Raw genomic sequence first — 17,558 nt, forward strand, 5'->3', positions numbered from 1 at the left:
GAGAGGGAGGAGAAGGAGGGAGGGAGAGGGAGAGAGGGAGGGAGAGACATCTTTTGCTCCCTCCATCACTCTCTCCCACTCCCCCCTCTCCCTCTCCCCCCTCTCTCTCCCTCTCCCCACTCCCTCTCCAACTCTCTCTCCCTCTCCCCCCTCCCTCTCCATCTCTCTCCCTCTCCCCCCTCCCTCTCCATCTCTCTCTCCCTCTCCCCCCTCCCTCTCCATCTCTCTCTCCCTCTCCCCCCTCCCTCTCCATCTCTCTCTCCCTCTCCCTCCACCTCCTTCCCTCTCCAGAGAGGGAAGGAGGTGGAGGGAGAGGGAGAGGGAAAGAGGTAGAGCCAGAGCGTGCGGAACAGGGAAGCAGGGACAGGAAGAGAGGAAGGGAGAGAGGGAGAAGGGGAGAGGGAGAGGGAAAGGGGGAGAGGGAGAGGGGGAGGGAAAGAGGGAGAGAGAGAGAGGGACAGGGAGAGAGGGAGGGAGAGAGGCAGGGGGAGAGATGGAGGGAGAGGGAGAGGCAGCGAGGTAGAGGGAGAGAGGGAGAAAGGGAGAGAGAGAGGGAGAGCGGTAGAAGTGCTGAGGAGGGGGGCTCCCTCCCCCTCCCACTCCCATCCTCTCCCTACTGCTTTCTCTTTTCTCTGCTTCAACAAACACCAGGCGCCTTTTAGATCAGCCCTGAAGTCAACGTTGATGCTTGGACAGCCTGACCTCCCCGCTGACTTCCAGCCCAGGACCACCGCTGGGAGATGAAGTCTGCGGGGCCCTGGGCGCAGGCTGCACAGACACCTCCCCTGATGCCCAATCTCTCCCCGTTTACGAGGCAGCCGACACTCCCCTCCCTGACTCCCCAAGATTTGGGGCCTTTTTAGTATGTGTCGATAATGCCATTGAGCTACTATCTAACTCTTCCACGAGGACCCATCTCCCAAAATGCAGTGGTTTTCAGCCTTGGCTGCACTAGAGAACCCCCAGGGAAGGGAGAGACGTCTCTCCCTCCCTCTCTCTTTCTCTCCCTCTGTACTTCTGTCTACCTCTCTCCCTCTCCCTCTCCCTCTGGGGTGATGCCCGATGAGCTCAGAATCGCAGATGGCCCCCCCATCCCCTCTCTGTGGCTTGCATGGGGGATGCACCTTCTCACCGTGGCCCGGGCATGGCCTTGACAGTCAGACATCGGGTCCTGCGTGGACACTTGTGTTTGTTCCATAGCGCAGGTGGCTGCAGTCTGTGCTTCTGTAGATGGGGGCTGTGCGTGAGCCCTTCATCTTCCCCGCAGACACCACTGGTGCTCGCTCGGCCTCGCGGGTGATGCGGGGGGCACGGGGGACAGTCTTGTGTCCCCACCTTCTTGGGCTACAGACAGGCCACGCTGGTCCCGTGGTGACTGGGGGCTCCCAGGAGAACCCCACTGCAGACCGGAGAGGTGGCCCCAGAGAAGGTGGCGTACGCCTGGGGCCGGGCCTCATCAGTGAGCCACGGGCCACCTGCAGCAACAGCTGTCTCACCGTCCAGGGGCTGGGTGTTCGGGCGCCGTGGGGTTGAGCCACTGTCTGCACGGCAGCCGTGTTTGTCTTGTTGAGCCCGGGGAGGCCCCTTGGTGGCTCCTGGAAAGACTGGCCGCATTTCTTCCTGCCCTTGGCCTTAGAGCCCATCACGTTCATGCCGTTTCTGGTTCCAAAAGGACCTGTGTTAATAAAGACCATGTGTTAGGACAGCACCAAAGTGTCTAGAAATCCGGGCCAGGAGGAGGAGGGAGGGGGATTGGCTGTGCCCGCCAGTGGCCTGGGAGCCCTGCCCGCCTGCAGAGACCTGGCCCGGGGCCCGCGGGGAGGCCGTGGCCCTCGGTCCCCAGCGCCTTCCGTCTCTGGGTTCCAGGAGAACTGCGTGATCCTCAGGGAGCTGGTGAGGCTGCAGGCCCTGACGTCCCGCCTGCTGGGGTTCCGCACGCATGCTGACTCCGTGCTGGAGATGAACATGGACAAGACCAGCCAGGTGGTGGCCACTGTCCTAGGTAACACCGCCTCCCCCTGAGTCCCAGTGGGGACGGGGTCAGGCGGACCTTGACCGGAGACCCCACTGTGTCAGTCCTTGGGGGTCACCTTCCCAGACCCTTCATTCTGCCTCGAGGGGCGCGGGGTCGGGGGTGGCTGGGGGGGCCGCCCCAGGGACGTAGCCGCGCCTCTCCCCTCCGCCCGCAGGTGAGCTGGCCCAGAAGCTGAAGCCCCTCGGGGAGCAGGAGCGGCCGTGATCCTGGAGCTAAAGAAGGCCGAGTGCCAGAGGCGGGGCCTGCACTTTGAGGGCCCCATCAACGCCTGGGACCTGCGCTACTACATGAACCGGGGGAGGAGACGCGCTACCACGTGAACCAGTACCTGCTCAATGAGGCTTTCCCCATGCAGGCGCTCACACGCGGGCTGCTGGGCATCTCCCAGGAGCTGCTGGGGCTGACCTTCGACCTGGAGGAGGGCACCAGCATGTGTCACGAAGACGTGAGGCTCTAAACGGTCTGGGACGCGGCCTCGGGCAAGGTCATCCATCGGCAAGTTCTACCTGATCTCTATCCTCGGTGCGTGTGTGGGGGAACCTGTCGGCCGTGGGCCGGGGCTCCTCTGTGGAAGCGGGGCCCCATCCACGTCCCTCCGCAGGGTGGGGAAGTCCGGGCACGCGGCCTGCTTCGGCCTGCAGCCGGGCTGCCTACAGCACGATGGGAGCTGCCAGATCGCCATCGCGGCCATGGTGGCCAACTTCACCAAGCCTACGCCCAACCTGCCCTCCCTGCTGCAGCATGATGAGCGGGAGACCAACTTCCACGACGTCGGGCACGCGATGCACCAGCTCCGCTCCCAGGCGCAGGGCTGCAGGCAGGGGGCGGGGAGGGCCCGGGCGTGCGTGGTCCTCAGGCAGGCCCTCGCCATGGGATTCTTCCACTGACATCACCCCGCACGTGGTGACGCCCTCGGTGTCAGCTTCCATCATCAGACCCCAGGCACTGGGCGCGTAAATAACGGAAATGGATGTCCTCGAGGCTCTAGAGGCTGGAAGACCCAGATCAAGGAGTCAGGGCTGGTTCCCTGCATGTTAAATACATGCACTCAAGAGTTGCCTTGGAAAAAGACAAAAGAAAAGAAAGGAATGTTGCCTGCAAGTCTGCTGACAGCCGGTGATGAGAACCAGAGGGAAGGCTCTGGGGCCGGGGGCGCAGTGCCCTGTGAGCTCGGGGGCTGCTGCCAGTCTCCGTGGAGGCTCAGCAAGTCCCCGTGACTTCCCCACGTGGGGGGCGCCAGCTGAGCGTCTGGGCCCAGGACCCACTGCTCGTTCAGTCTTCCTGTGGTCAGCCCTTCATCCTGAGAGCGATGCTCTCACAGGCTGCACCGGGGCATGTGGGGACAGTTTACTGAGCTGTACAGACGTCACTACTGCTTTGGACCATTTCCGTCACCCCGAAAATGTCCCTCACGCCCTTAGCTATCACTCCGTCCCCTCGCCAGCCCCTGACAACCAGGAACCCACTCGCTGACTCTGTGGATCTACCTGCTCTGGACGTTTCTCCTCAGTGGGGTCACGCCCTGTGTGTCCTTCTGTGTATGACTTCTCTCGCTGAGCATCGTGTTCTCGGGGTGTATCGACGCGGCAGCGAGCGTCAGGGCTTCACCGCGTTGCGTGGCTGAGGGACGTAAAGACGACAAGAGAAAAGAAAAGAACGTTGCATGCAAGTCTGGTGACAGCCGGTGACGAGAACCAGAGGGAAGGCTCTGGGGCCGGGGGCGCCGTGCCCTGGGAGGCCCTGGCGCTGCTGCCAGTCTTGGTGGGGCACGGGCAGCACCGTCCCTCAGGAGCTGCTGGACAAGCTCATCAAGTCCCGGGAGGCCAACCCAGATGCGGCCGGACCGAGGGAAGGGAAGGGGGCTTCCGGTCTGCCCGGCTGGAAAGCGCGGCCTGGACACGGTGCCAGCCCCCCGTCTCCTTCCTCCCGCCCCCCAGGCCTCTTCAACCTGTGCCAGATCGTCCTGGCCAAGGTGGTTCAGGCCCTGCACACGCAGACGCCCGCGGACCCGGCCCAGGAGAATGCCCGCCTCTGCCAGGAGATCCTGGGGTTCCCAGCCATGCCAGGTAGCCAAGCGCGCACCGGGCTCACCTCAGCAGTCGGTTGGCGGCTACTGCCCAGGTCAAGAGGATCGTCTGGTGGTGTGTGAATGGGGACCGACTGACGGGCTCCGGCCGAGGCCCGCTGACCTCTGGCCTCTTCCTGCCACGGTTCCTTGGCTGGTCCCTCCAGCTGTGGCCCGCGGAGTCCGAGGGTGGGGTGGGAGGCTCTGCACATGCTTTCTAGAGAGCCTGGAAGAGGCAGGAGAGGGCTTCATACCCCGAACAGAAGGCATCGACGAGGTCTGCCCGTGCGTGTCGGTGCGGACACGCGGTTCACTCCCTCGTGAGCGCTTTAACCAGCGATCTCCCCGTGGTGGAGCGCGAGCCCCGACTCATCTCTCGCAGCCTCGGCAGCTGACCTTGTAAGAGGCTTAGGAGTGAACCCTCGTGAGCTTCAGCAGAAAGTCGGCAAAGATTTATTTGTGTCCCTCCACTGAACTGCCAGCAAGGTCCCCGTTTTCTACAAGTGTTGGGCCAATACTCTCTCTAGTGGCAGGGGACTCAGACAAGGCTGCTTTGGGGCCCCCACCCCCGCTCTGGGGCAGGGGCACTGAGCGGCCAGGGAGCCGGGCAGGAGCCCCTCCGCGTGTGTCCCAGTGACGCACCTGCCTGCGACCTTCGGCCGCCTGGCAGGAAGCTACGACGCCCAGTCCTGTGGCCAGTCATTCCTGCAAGAAACACTGGAACCAGTTTCTGCCAACCCGCCAAAGAAAAACGACTTCAAAGGCAACGTGGTGTCACAGGAAGGGCTTGTTTCTGTGTTTCTTTGTTTTTAGTTCATTAGGCCTCACTTAAAATTCTGATTCCACAATGCACTTGCTTTGGGATCTTGAACAACACTCATAACCTCTGCAAGTTTCAGTAGAGTAAGTTTATGTGATTACCTTCATCTGTAATATCCCTGTGTTGCAATCTTAATTAATTCAGATTAATTCATCTTAATCTTAATCTCAAGTTCAGATCAAAGACTAGTTCCTCTGTGACTTCTCCTCTGAACTGATTCAAAAGCCTCCTCTCCCGTCCTCATTTGGCTTCTCTTCTCTTCTGGAATCTCATAAGAACTTCTATGACCTCTCTGGTTTTTTGTTGTTGCTGTTGTCTGTTGGTTTGGTTTTTAATTGAAATATAATTGATTTTCAATGTCGTGTCCGTTTCAGGTGTACAGCACAGTGATTCCGTTTTCAGATTCTTTTCCCTTATAAGTTATTACAAAATATTGAGTACAGTTCCCTGTGCCATAGAGGAGATCCTTGTTGTATCAACTCTATGCCTTCTTTGAATGACCGTAGCACTTTGTTGTCTGTATCATTTTTATGTCTGTTGTGGCTTTGTGACTGAAAATGAAAATTTTCTATTTGTTCATGTCCTGGCCCTTCCTTAGAAATGTGTTCATTTACCTATTTCATATTTATTGACTACATCTTAGACACCGTGTTAGCTGCTTGTTCTAGATGTTAGTAAAACATAAACCTTCCTGCTCAAAGGGTCACAGTATTTGTGGGAAAACAAACAAACGAACAACTTACGTCTCAAATAGCTTTGTACTTCCCAAAGAGAGCACACCTCGTAGGTACAATAAGTATATGTATTATACATAAATGTATAAATAGTTAATGGCATTAAAAACTTGAGATAACTGCTTTTCTATTCTGAGGAAATGATGATAATATTTCACCAGGAGCTCAACACCACTCTGAGAATGAGGGCTTAATCCCCGACCTGGCTCACTGCATCGCTTTCTTATATGAAAATAGACAAGTCTGTACATGCTCTCTACAAAAAGGCTTATCTGGCATGAATTTCAGATAGCAAGAAGAAAAATTCAAGAGGTTCAGAGAAGCATCCAGAAGCTCAGGTGATTGTCTGGCACTAATACACCTTGCTTGACAGGAAAAGAGAGCTGTAAATCTCACAAAATTAGATGATCTTCTAAGAATTTCAAAACCGCCTGCTAGTAATTAGAAATCCTAGAAGAACCGCTTCTTTTAAAGCATACTGATAATATGCTTTACAGCTTAATATTCAGAAGCCTATGTTTTGGCTAAGTGAGCTTCAGGAATGAAGGAAACTTGTGGTTCAGTTCCATCTACTCTGGAACCTCTGGTCAAAACACCTACTTCTGTGCTCAGCCATCTTATCATCTGTAAAATGGAGGCAACTCTAAGAAAACATAGTTACAGAGATGTTGCACAGTTTCCTGTGTCACTGTCTTCATTTGTTTCAGAAAACCAATAACGTCTAAGCTACTACTGCAAAGAGTGCAGTGTTACTTGGGGTCATCTAGTGCAGCTCTGTCAAAGTAAAGAAAAGCAAAGGGGCCTAGAATAACTATAATTTTCCCAAGAGGACACTATTATTTTATGGCAAATCTGAGTCAGGAACCCTGATCTCTTTGATGCCATTCCATTGTTCTCTCGTTGGGTTCTCAGCAACCCAGAGAAAGAAAGAGAAATAAAACTCCTATGTGCTGTGTCACTGGTACAGGACGTGGCAAGATTGGAATTGGAGAACTACATATTAACAGGTATTTGGGAAATTCTTCAAACTAATTAAGATATATACCAGGTACATAAAAAACAGTTATGTTTTCCCAAGATGATTCTGTGGAATGAACAGAACTGGTAACTGAAGGTGCCTGTGTGCTGCAGTTCCAAACAGGACGGGTGAATGCTTGTTTTCTGGCACCTTTAAGACTCCACCCCAATATACACATTAAAATAAAATTAACATTTCAACTGGGTCATATTTAATTCTGCATGCTCTTGTAAGTCAGCAAAATAGTCCATATATCATTTAAGTTGTCACTCACTTTCTTTTCTTTTCTTTTCTTTTTTTTGCGGTACACGGGCCTCTCACTGCTGTGGCCTCTCCCGTTGCGGAGCACAGGCTCCGGACGCGCAGGCTCAGCGGCCATGGCTCACGGGCCTAGCCGCTCCGCGGCATGTGGGATCTTCCCGGACCGGGGCACGAACCCGTATCCCCTGCATCGGCAGGCGGACTCTCAACCACTGAGCCACCAGGGAAGCCCGTCACTCACTTTTTAACTTGAGTTTTAATTTCTGAAAGTCTTTCCAAACACAAAACAGAGGTGGGAAAATGGTATATGGGAAGCTGCAGAGGTGAAATAAGCTTACTGCATTCGGCATAAAGATGAATACCCAAACAACTTCTGCATAGCTGGAAGTGTCCAAATCTACTATCTTCGTTTTGTAGTCAAGGCTTCCGGAAAAATATGCTAACCGATTCCTAATTACCCAAATGCCCCATATCTGTTTCAGTAAGTATCCTTATATATTATGGAAATTTTTCTCAGTGACAGAGAAAGACATCCTGGCCGAGCATCCCCCTGCCCATGACACACAGATGATGGGTCTCAAGCTACCTTGAAGGCGTTGGAGCCCACTTTATCCATTACTAATATTAATGGAGGACAAAACTTCATATTCTGTTTGCTCTGTGTTTGTTAAATCACTTCTTCCCTTCATTAAGATGGATGACACATAATTGAGTCTGTAGTGTGTGTATCACTGGAAACTGAACACATTTTTGTTGGTTTTATTAACGTCATAGGTTTCTAGGGGGGGTCTACTAAATAACTAAGTCTAGTTTCACAGTTACAAATAAATTATGATGTAATTTTGAATAACGTAAGCTCATCGTAAAGGAAGGATACTGAGAGTTGCTACTACCCCTTCCTTGAGGGGCTCTTGTAAAGCACTAAATCAAGTAACAGAGGTTTATATGCATGCATATATTTTCAATGATATTTGAACACACTTGAAAAGAACTCTACGGAATGCATTATAAAACCTCGATGCTGTGTGTCCCTAGTTCCCGGCTCTCTCGTTCAAACTATTTAAATGAACAAAATGTTATCTATTAGGATAGCTATCAGAGTACTCCAAATACTACTTCTTGCAGTACCCTGGCCCAACCATTTGCCTTCCTCTTCCCATTAGTCCTTAATTCAGAAACCCCAGAGATTTGTTCAGTAATTTATGAACATATTTCTTCATTCAGCCAAGAAAACTGATGGATCCCTTACCAAATTTCAGGCACCCTTCTTCAGGGTGTTTTCTAGGCATGTTCAGGAAACACAGCAGTGATTAACACAGATGAATATAGCCTCTCTCGAGCTGAGGGGAGAGACAAAAGTAAAGAAGCAAATATAAAATCATAAGTGTAAATACGTAAATAAAAATTGAATAAATGGGTAGAATAACTAGTATATCAGGTAAGTGCTGGAGAAAAACAGCAAGCAGGGAAGGCGGATGGAGATTGTTAGCTGGTAGGAGGAGGCTGCGATCGGAAACTAAGTGATCACTGAGGGCTTTCTGGGGAAGATAAAATTTACGAGGGAACCTAAGGTTGTGAGAGGGAGCAAGGTGCATATCTGGGAAGTGAATAGTACAAGCAGAGGGAACAGTCAGATGGAAAGGCAATGAGGCAAGAGTGGGCTTGGAGTATCCAAGGAGCAGAAAGGATGTCAGTGTGTGGAAAACAGAGGGAGCAAAGTGGAGAGGAGAAGGAAACAGTCAGAGAGGAAACAGAGGCCCAGATTTCTAGGGCTGTGGAGGCACTTTGAGGACTTTGCTTTTCCTGTGAAGAAGCCATTGAAGAGACTTGAGTGACATGATCTGACTTATGTTTTAACAGGATCTCTCTGGATGCCACGTTGATTAGAGACTGCAGGAGAATAAGGACAAGCCCCAGAAGACCAATAGTTGATTCAAATGTCAAGAAACATTTATGCCTTCACCCTTCAACTTCACAAATGATGCCATTTCCATTGAGCTATTGAAAAATATCATCTGGCTTTCAAAACAATAAACCAGAAGGCATTTTCTCACATAAGCAAGGTCACAAACAACTGTCAGCTAAAGGTGAAATAGCAACAAATCAAATAATAACAAAAACATTTTTTATAGATTTTGAAACCTTACAAAGCATTTTCTTGTCCATTATCTAAGTTAATCCTCAAATCAACGCCATGAGATAGTTATTATTTTCCCATTAGAAGTGACCGCATATTAAATCCTTAGTGATTGCTCAAGAAAAGCTGAAATCTTGAGTGTACATCTATTAATGCCAAGGTTGGGTTTTTTACCCATGGGAACATTGGATGCTAAAATCCACAGGGATTTTCAGCTCAAGATGGCAGACTAGGAAATATATTTACTTTCTGGTCCTCCTGAAACCATGTTTAAATAAAACTGCAGAAATACCAAAATTAATCAACCAATAAAAGCCAAGACATTGTGGAAGTCATCAACCACAGAAAGATTTCAACACATTTCGAGAAGGCAAACAATGAAATGGAGGGGCCATGAATAAAATAAGGAAGAAAAGACTACCCTAAGTAGGGTCTGCACAAAGCCAGGCAGCTTTTGCTGAGCCCTGGTTATAGTAAAGGACAGAGGAAAGAAGAGGGGCTGAAAACAAGGAGACAAAAGTCATTTTAGGAAAAAACGTTCACTTAACGAGCTCCAGGGAACACTCAGCCTGCTGCCATACTCACTCATGGATTACAGTGGATTGTTGGTAAGCAAGACAAGAAAACAGGGAACCAACAAACAAAAATCAAGACACGGTTTCTTACTGAGCTCTTCTCAAATGAGATCAAGAAATTATGGTTCAATGCCATAGCTGTAAATCATTTCTGCTCCTGGAGAGGTTAGAAAGGGCTTATAATAGTTACCCTTTTTCTTCAGACAGAATTTAGGTCTGAGCAAAAGCTTTTGTGTCCTCCAACCTCAAAGTTTATTGGGGATGGAAGTCCAAATTTGCTTTGACATACCATAAAAAGAATCTCATCAGCAGAGGGTCAAACTACTTTTGGAATATATGAATTATGCCCAGTGTGATTTTAAATAGATTTTAAACAAAAATATATAAATTTTCACTGATCTATATGATTCTGGGTTCTGAAACTTCTACATGTTACATGCCTGATATATAACACACAATGTCAGTCCCAGGAGAGAGAAGACACTCCAATGAAGCAAGCCAAAGAAACAAGATTCGAACAAGGTAAAGTGATGTGTAGACCAAGACCAGGATTTTTCAGTTCTTTCCTGTCATGCTGTAGCTTCCAGCTCCTGAATAACAACACATGTTTCCCTTGTCCTAGACACACAAGAGTATGTCTCCTCTATGGGGCGTAAGAAGCTCTAGAGTTACATATGTGTAGTAAAGAGTGGACCCAGCCGGCATACTCACAATGACCAAATTGTGTTGATCGTACTTTATTTTAAACCAATACATCGCTCCATGCTGAAGTTGCAATCAATGATATATTTGCTTTCTAGACATGAATGAGATGCCTTACTGGATATACTCCAGGAAGGCCAGAGAAACTGGCTTCTAATCCATACAGAATAATTCATTGATGAATTCCTTTCAGGAGAGCCCCTGATTTATCTAGAATATAAGCCTTACATACCTGGATCCTTCAAACTAGACCAAAGGGACAAATCTAGGCTGCAAGCCTCAATCAGAAATGTGGGATGGTGCTATGCTGACAACTGGTGGTCCCTGACCTATCTTCTGAGATTAGAACCCAGTGTGGTGGATGACCAATTCACGCGTTGAACAAAAGAACACCTCCTACAGGGCAGTGTATGTGTTCATTACAGGTATGGCACTTAGGGCTAAAAGTAACACATGAAGCATATATGATAAGGAGGCACCAGAGTCCAGAGCACGAGCTCTGGAATCACACAGGCTTGCTTCGAATCCCGGCTAAGCCACTACCATCTGTATACCCTGAAGAACAGTCGAAGGTTTAAATGTTCTTTTACCAAATTTCGAAAAACAAGTGAAGAAAGAACCTACCTGCCAGGAAGGGACATCGTGGGGTGCAGCATCCAGTCGCATCAGGGCTCTGCATCCCCTGCTCAGAAATCTTCACCGCCTGGCTCATGGTGATGCTGGCAGCTCAGCAGCCCTGGAGAAGGCGCTCCTGTCTCCAGGGCTCGCGGACAAGCTGAGGAGGTCCACGGAGGTGGCGGGCCACAGCCTGGCAAACTCTGGGTGCCTCCTCCACTCAGCTCTGGGCAGGCTCTCGCCTCTGGGCCCCGTTGCGGGGAAGGGCTGGCCGATACATAGCCAGGGCTGAGGGGTCTGCAGAGCCGGTGCCCAGGCAGGGTGAGCCCTGGAGGACACTTCCACAGTCCCCAACAGTCTCCGCATGGTGGCCCATCCGGTGCCAAACACCTGCCACCCACAGCGACAAGTCCCAGCCGCTAGAAAGCCCACAAGGGGTCGGGCTCTTTGCCCTCCGGCCGGGTTTCTCCAGGGCCTGGGCTTGTGTGGGGCCCCCATACCACCCCCTGACCCGCCCTTGCTCTGTGACACGTACAGTGCAATGTCAACATCCAGGCTGAGCCGGCCAGTGTTCAGTGCGTGCTAGACCTTGAGAAGACTTAGCAGCTAGGGAGAAGCTCTCCCACTTTCACTCGCTTTTCTCAGATCAGGCAGGCAGCCCATCTCACCCCAAAGCTATGGACACCACACCTCCTTCCCAGGCTATCGTTTTCCGTTCTGCCCCTGTTGTCCCTTTCCATTCTGCCCCCCTTTTCCCCAGCACCCCATTTACGGCTTCGGGTGTCATCGGTGCTGCAGCAGGCAGCACCTCTGACCCCGAAGCTATGGACAGCACACCTCCTTCCCAGGCTATCGTTTTCCGTTCTGCCCCTGTTGTCCCTTTCCATTCTGCCCCCCATTTCCCCAGCACCCCATTTACGGCTTCGGGTGTCATCGGTGCTGCAGCAGGCAGCACCTCTGACCCCGAAGCTATGGACACCACACCTCCTTCCCAGGCTATCGTTTTCCGTTCTGCGCCTGTTGTCCCTTTCCATTCTGCCCCCCTTTTCCCCAGCACCCCATTTACGGCTTCGGGTGTCATCGGTGCTGCAGCAGGCAGCACCTCTGACCCCGAAGCTATGGACACCACACCTCCTCCCTAGGCTATCTTTCTCCGTTCTTCCCCTCTTTTCCCTTTCTATTCTGCCCCTGTTTTCCCCAGCCCCCCCCCATTTACGGCTTAGGCCGGCATCGGTGCTTCAGCAGGCAGCAGCTCTGACACCAAACCTATGGACACCACACCTCCTTCCCAGCGCTGTCATTTTCCAGTCTGCCCTGTCTCCACGTAGAACCGCTACCTATTTCACACGGCTGTTCCTAGTTCTGGGAACACACCACTCACTGGTAGCAATGCCTCAGCCCATGCCTCGACTCATTTACCTGCAACGCTGGCCAACAGATAGACCAACACTTCAAAGTTATGACAGAAAGTTGAGTAAGTTATACGCTTGGAATTGCATTTATTATTATTAACAAGCACAACTGTAGTGCTTAGACTATAACAAGTAATCTTCTAAGTGCTTAGCAAATATTAACTCACTTAATCCTCATAATGGCAACCCTATAGGTAGGTAATGTTCATAATATTCACCTTTTTGGGGGGAAACTGAGGCCCAGAGGGGTTGAATAGCTTGTCTAATGCCACACAGTAAGTAGCGGGCAGAAACCCAGGATGAAAACCAGACCGTCGAGACTTTCATCACTTTGCTGTGTCACCTTAATAGATGTTGTGGTTAGGGAAGGGACTAAACTGACAAGACTCTGAACTTGAGAAGGGAGAAATTAGAAAGTGACTGATCCTAGAAACTAGAGAGGATTTCAGCTCAGAAATTTCTGGTGATGAGACCCGGAAGAACAAGAACATGGTTGGATTATTAACTTGGGGTAGTATCTGAATCCATTGAGAAATGGTTTTGTCTTGTTTTTTTTTTAACTTAGAAAGGCCAGTTGGATGAAGATTAATGAAAAAAAAAAGTAGAAAGGAAAAGAGGAAGGTGCCTGAAGTGAGACATAACCTCTTCCCTGTAAGTACTACGGGTGGGTGTCCTGTGGGAAAGGATGGAGCTCTCTCTACAGGTTTGTCACCAGGATGAACAAGGAGGAACATGGCAACCATTGTACTGGTTTTGATGATTCCTCAAAAACCAAGGCTTTAGTTTCCAAGAACTACCCACGGTAGCATACCTACCGTGTGTCAGACATGCCACCAAGTGTGTTTCCAGTCACACATTTTAATTGGAGAAATAGTTCCTATGAGGTACGCATTAGTTCCCTATGGCTGCTGTAACAAATTACTACCAATGAGCTTGCGTAAAACAAAACACACTCATTCTCTTATGGTTCTGGAAGACAGAGGTCCAAAACCAGTTTCCCTGGGCTGGAACCAGGAGTTGACAAGGCCGTCCATCCACCTTCTAGAGGCTCTAAGGGAGAATCTGTTTCCTTGACAGCATTCCTTGACTTCTGGCCACATCAATCCAACCCCAACTTCATCATCACATTCTCTTTGGAGTAAAAACTCCCTCTGCCTCTCTCTTACGAGAACACCAGTGGTTACATCTGGGTCCATCCAGGTAGGCCAGAAGAATCTCCCCATCTCAAAACCCTTACTTTCATCCCATTGGCAAAGTCCCTTCTGCCATTTAAGGTGACATTCACAGGTTCTGGGGATTAGAAGGTGGACATTTGGGGGCAATGGTACTATTCAGTCTACTACAAGGTAGATACTATTATCTTCCTCAGATGTAGGAAATGAAGTTTAGGGAAGTAATTTGTCTCAGGTCTACAATTTCCAGAGTAGAGATTTAAATTCTGCCAGTGAGACTTTAGGACACACTCTAAACAACTTTAACCTGTGTCCTTAATTACTGCATAATCCTTGGTTAAGAGTCACACTTAGGTATCAAGACCCAACTGAATATAACACAAGTACTGTCTCCTCTTTCACTATGTTTGCCTGGTGTATTTATGAATCTTGCCCAGAGCAGAAGAGTTCAGAAAATTGTTATGCACCTTTACTAGGAGAAAGCATTTACTGTTTGATGTGCACGGAGTAATGGAAGGCTATTTAAAGTAAAATAAAATAAAATAAAATAAAATAAAATATGCCACCAAATCGTCAAGTGTCACAACAGAGGTAACCCCGTGGGAGTCTTGAGGAGACTAAAATTATCTCCAATTGTGCAGGTGAGAAAAGTGTCACTAAAGGCAGTTGTAGTTCAGCCAAGCCCTACGGCACAGAAGTAGGAATTTGGATAGGTACGAATGGGAAAAAAGACATTTTAGGCATGGGAAACAGTTTAATGCTGAATGGATGAGAAATATACGTTAGACCTTTCTAAATCAACTGGCTTATTATTAACTCAGTAAATCAGATTTGGTCAGTCAAACTAGCTTTAGCTGATTACTTATCCAGGGCATAGCTGTTGAGAGTAATTTTTGTCATAGAACAGTAAATAAAATTGTTGAACTATAACTTTAGGCTTGCTAAGTGAAATAGATTGCTCTAGCTGATGTTCAAGTGACTTACTTGGGACTATTCACGAAATTGGGGGTTAACAACTGCTTAAGACAACATAGAGAATTGATCTTAAATAGTACTTGAAGTAGTTACTGTGTAAAGTATCTGTTCAGTAGCTCATGGTAAATGGATGTTTATAATCCCCACTGGACAACCAACTGCTTTTTTGCAAATGGTAATGTGAATTGCTGTCGCATAAACTATAGTAATGACCACCTATCTAATTTGTTGTCCAAACCAGAAATCTTCTAACAATACTGGTCTCCTAATAAAAGTAAGCATGAAGCTAACACACACTGGGTGTCTCCCGTGTGCCTGTGCATGCATCTATATCTCACTGAACCCCCATAACAGCCCCCAAGAGAGGGACTCTGAGTGTCCCCATGCTGCTGGTGGAGAAACAGGCACAGGAAGGTTCAATAGTCTATCTACCTAAGATAACACAGAGGGTGGGAGAGCCTGTTTTTAAACCATCTCCCTCCAATTCCAGGTGCCAGGAGCCAGATTCAGCCTACAGGCCTCTTCTGCTCATCTGGAGGCGAAACCATGTGTAAGGATTAGTCAAATCCTGTCTTCAATCCTCAAGGTAGCTTGAACACTTGCACGTCCTCCAAATAACATGTAGCATAAGCAATAAGATGTTTGCCCCGGGTATTGGCCAGGAACTTGGAATCAGCTGTGTCTAGTTAGGCTGAGCTGGTTGAGACTGGAGAGGACCACCGATCTTCCACCTGGGCCAGTGCCTTTTGACCTCCTGCCATCAGAGGGCCGAAAACTACAGCCTGAGAATGTGCTGAGCCCCGTAGCCTAGTTACGCCAGCTCAGAACAATGACGAGCACACCTTTTTCCAATCACCTTTCCTCATGCTCCCTATGCCTCATACTGCCCTGCTTCTTTATTCTTTATCCCATAGACACCCCAAGCCCCTTGCCTTTGGGGAGGCGGATTTGAGACCTATTGTCACGTCACTTCCTCGCTTGGCTGCCTTGTGAATAAACCTCCTCTTTGCTGCAAACCTCAGCGTGTCAGTGTTTTGGCTTGCTGCGCCTCAGACAAAATGGTAGGGAGCTGTGGTAAAGGTCCCTTGCCTGTGAGGGAAGCTGGTTACTAGTAGTCACATTGCGGATGTTTTCTCCTCCCGGGGTGGGGGGGGCAGACGTCCTGCTCTTCCAGAAAGAAGGGAGAAAGGCAGGAGCTGGACCCTTGCTCTCAGGGTCACCGTCACCTAGGAGCTCGTTAGAAGCACAGAATCCAGGCCCCACCCAGAACTACTGAATTACAGCCTGCATTTAACAAGATCCACAAGAGAGGCATACCCATAGTAAAGTTGGAGAGGCACCAAGCTGGAGTCCACGTAGCAGAGAAGCAGACAGGATTCTAGACCACGCAGAGTGTTAAAGGCCAACAGTTTGTTTTCTATTCTCAAAACAATGTTTTTGAGCCATGTTTATGAGCAATGTCCCAACTTGCTTTTAAGGTTTCTTGTGTGAAGAATGGATTGGAAGGAAACAAGATATATGGACACTGGTTAGGACCTCATTGCAACAGACAGGCAAGTTCGGTATTAGGATGTTGAGGAAGAGTTGACAGATTCAGAAGAAATTCAGGAGATAAACTGAAGCGGGCTTAATGGGGTATGAGATGGAGGAAAGGAAGGTCTTAGGGAATTAAAGGGTTTACTACACGTATGAGCAAAGCCTCAAAATTAATCCTTTGAACGTACAGAGGTAGAGCTCTCAAAGGACACCGGTTAGGAAGCAACTGTACGCCCTTTATAATTCCAAGAGACGACACAGATCAACTGTTGCGATGGAAAATTCGGCGGTACCGGTGCCTTTTTTCACTCAAACTTAGTTCCAGTGACTATTACTCACATTTTCTGTGCCTAAACAACACAGCTTGAGGAACTGAAGGGGATTCCATCCTGGTAATTAAGGAGGGTCCCCAACACTGACAGTCCCATCTTAAAAAGCAGTCCCCCTGCATTTTACCCGAGGAGCAATGGCCAGAGCCTCCCTTTTAAAACGATGGGGAGAAACCAGAACATCACACACTGTCCCTTTCAGCTACTGTGAACTGAGCCGCGAGACGACCAGTACCCCCTAGCACAGCGCGGACGGGCCAGCGCGCGGGGGCCACTGTGACAGGCGACAGCACAAGAGACGAAGCCCAGGCCCAGGGGCTCTGAGCTCCACCGGCAACGCCCAGGGGCCAAGGCGTATTACCTTTCCGGGATGTGCTTCCCGCCCTTCCTCGTGGCCGACGAACTGGCTCATGTCACCCCCAAGATACCGCCCACCCAACGCCAGGACTGCCAAAGTCGCCAACCCGGCCTCCCCGGTGCCAGCACAAGGCCACGAACCACAGGCGCCTAGGCACAAGCCCACGCAGCTCGCGGACCTCCTCCTACCGCGCATGCGCCACCGCGGGGCGTCTCGAGATGACTCTCAGCACGCAGGCGGATTAACGCGCTTGATTGGTAAAGAGGATTCTGATGCCTGCAATTTCCCTCCTTAGCCGGAGGCTGGGAGCACACGTCCATTAGTTCGTGTGTGTACCCTTCAGAATTCCAATCATACGGGACATGGAAAGTTGTCCGACTCTCCCAGTTCCTTGTGTGGTTCTTCCAGATATTTCCCAAGTGCTTACATTCACACTTGTATCTTGTATGTAAGTATTGGTACGTAACAGGTATCCTGTAGTTTACAGAAGAGCAGCACACTAGACACATACTATATACATAGTCTACAATGTGTCTTGGATAGTGACGCTGTTATCTTTCTAAAATATAAACTTGGCTGGATTGCTCTGTTGCTTGAACATCTTCACTTAGCACAGAATACAGCCCAGGTTGTTAGCATAGCATTGAGAACTCTTTATAAACAAGTATCAGTCTGTCTCTCCAACTGAATTAGAAGTTCAAACTATGACTTCCAAGGACCTACATCATCCACCTCCCTCCTTTGCCCTGCCAGCCTCCCCTGATCTCATTCTCTACTGCCCTGCCCTCACTCACTTTCCCCTGTCCAGCCACAC

General features: G+C 49.7%; 1 long non-coding RNA gene across 1 annotated transcript; it reads right to left on the reverse strand.

The window, feature by feature from the left end:
- Positions 1 to 346: 346 nt before the first annotated feature.
- LOC309817839 lies at positions 347 to 3,657 on the reverse strand. The gene is made up of 3 exons (XR_014296274.1): positions 3,523 to 3,657; positions 2,364 to 3,094; positions 347 to 1,675 (listed from the first exon to the last, which is right to left on the reverse strand). It is a non-coding gene; the product is annotated as an uncharacterized lncRNA (long non-coding RNA).
- Between the last annotated feature and the right edge of the window lie 13,901 nt (positions 3,658 to 17,558).

This window comes from Grampus griseus (genome assembly GCF_964374135.1).
Source record: "Grampus griseus genome assembly, contig: HAP1_SCAFFOLD_710, whole genome shotgun sequence".
NCBI classification, from domain to species: Eukaryota; Metazoa; Chordata; class Mammalia; order Artiodactyla; family Delphinidae; genus Grampus; species Grampus griseus.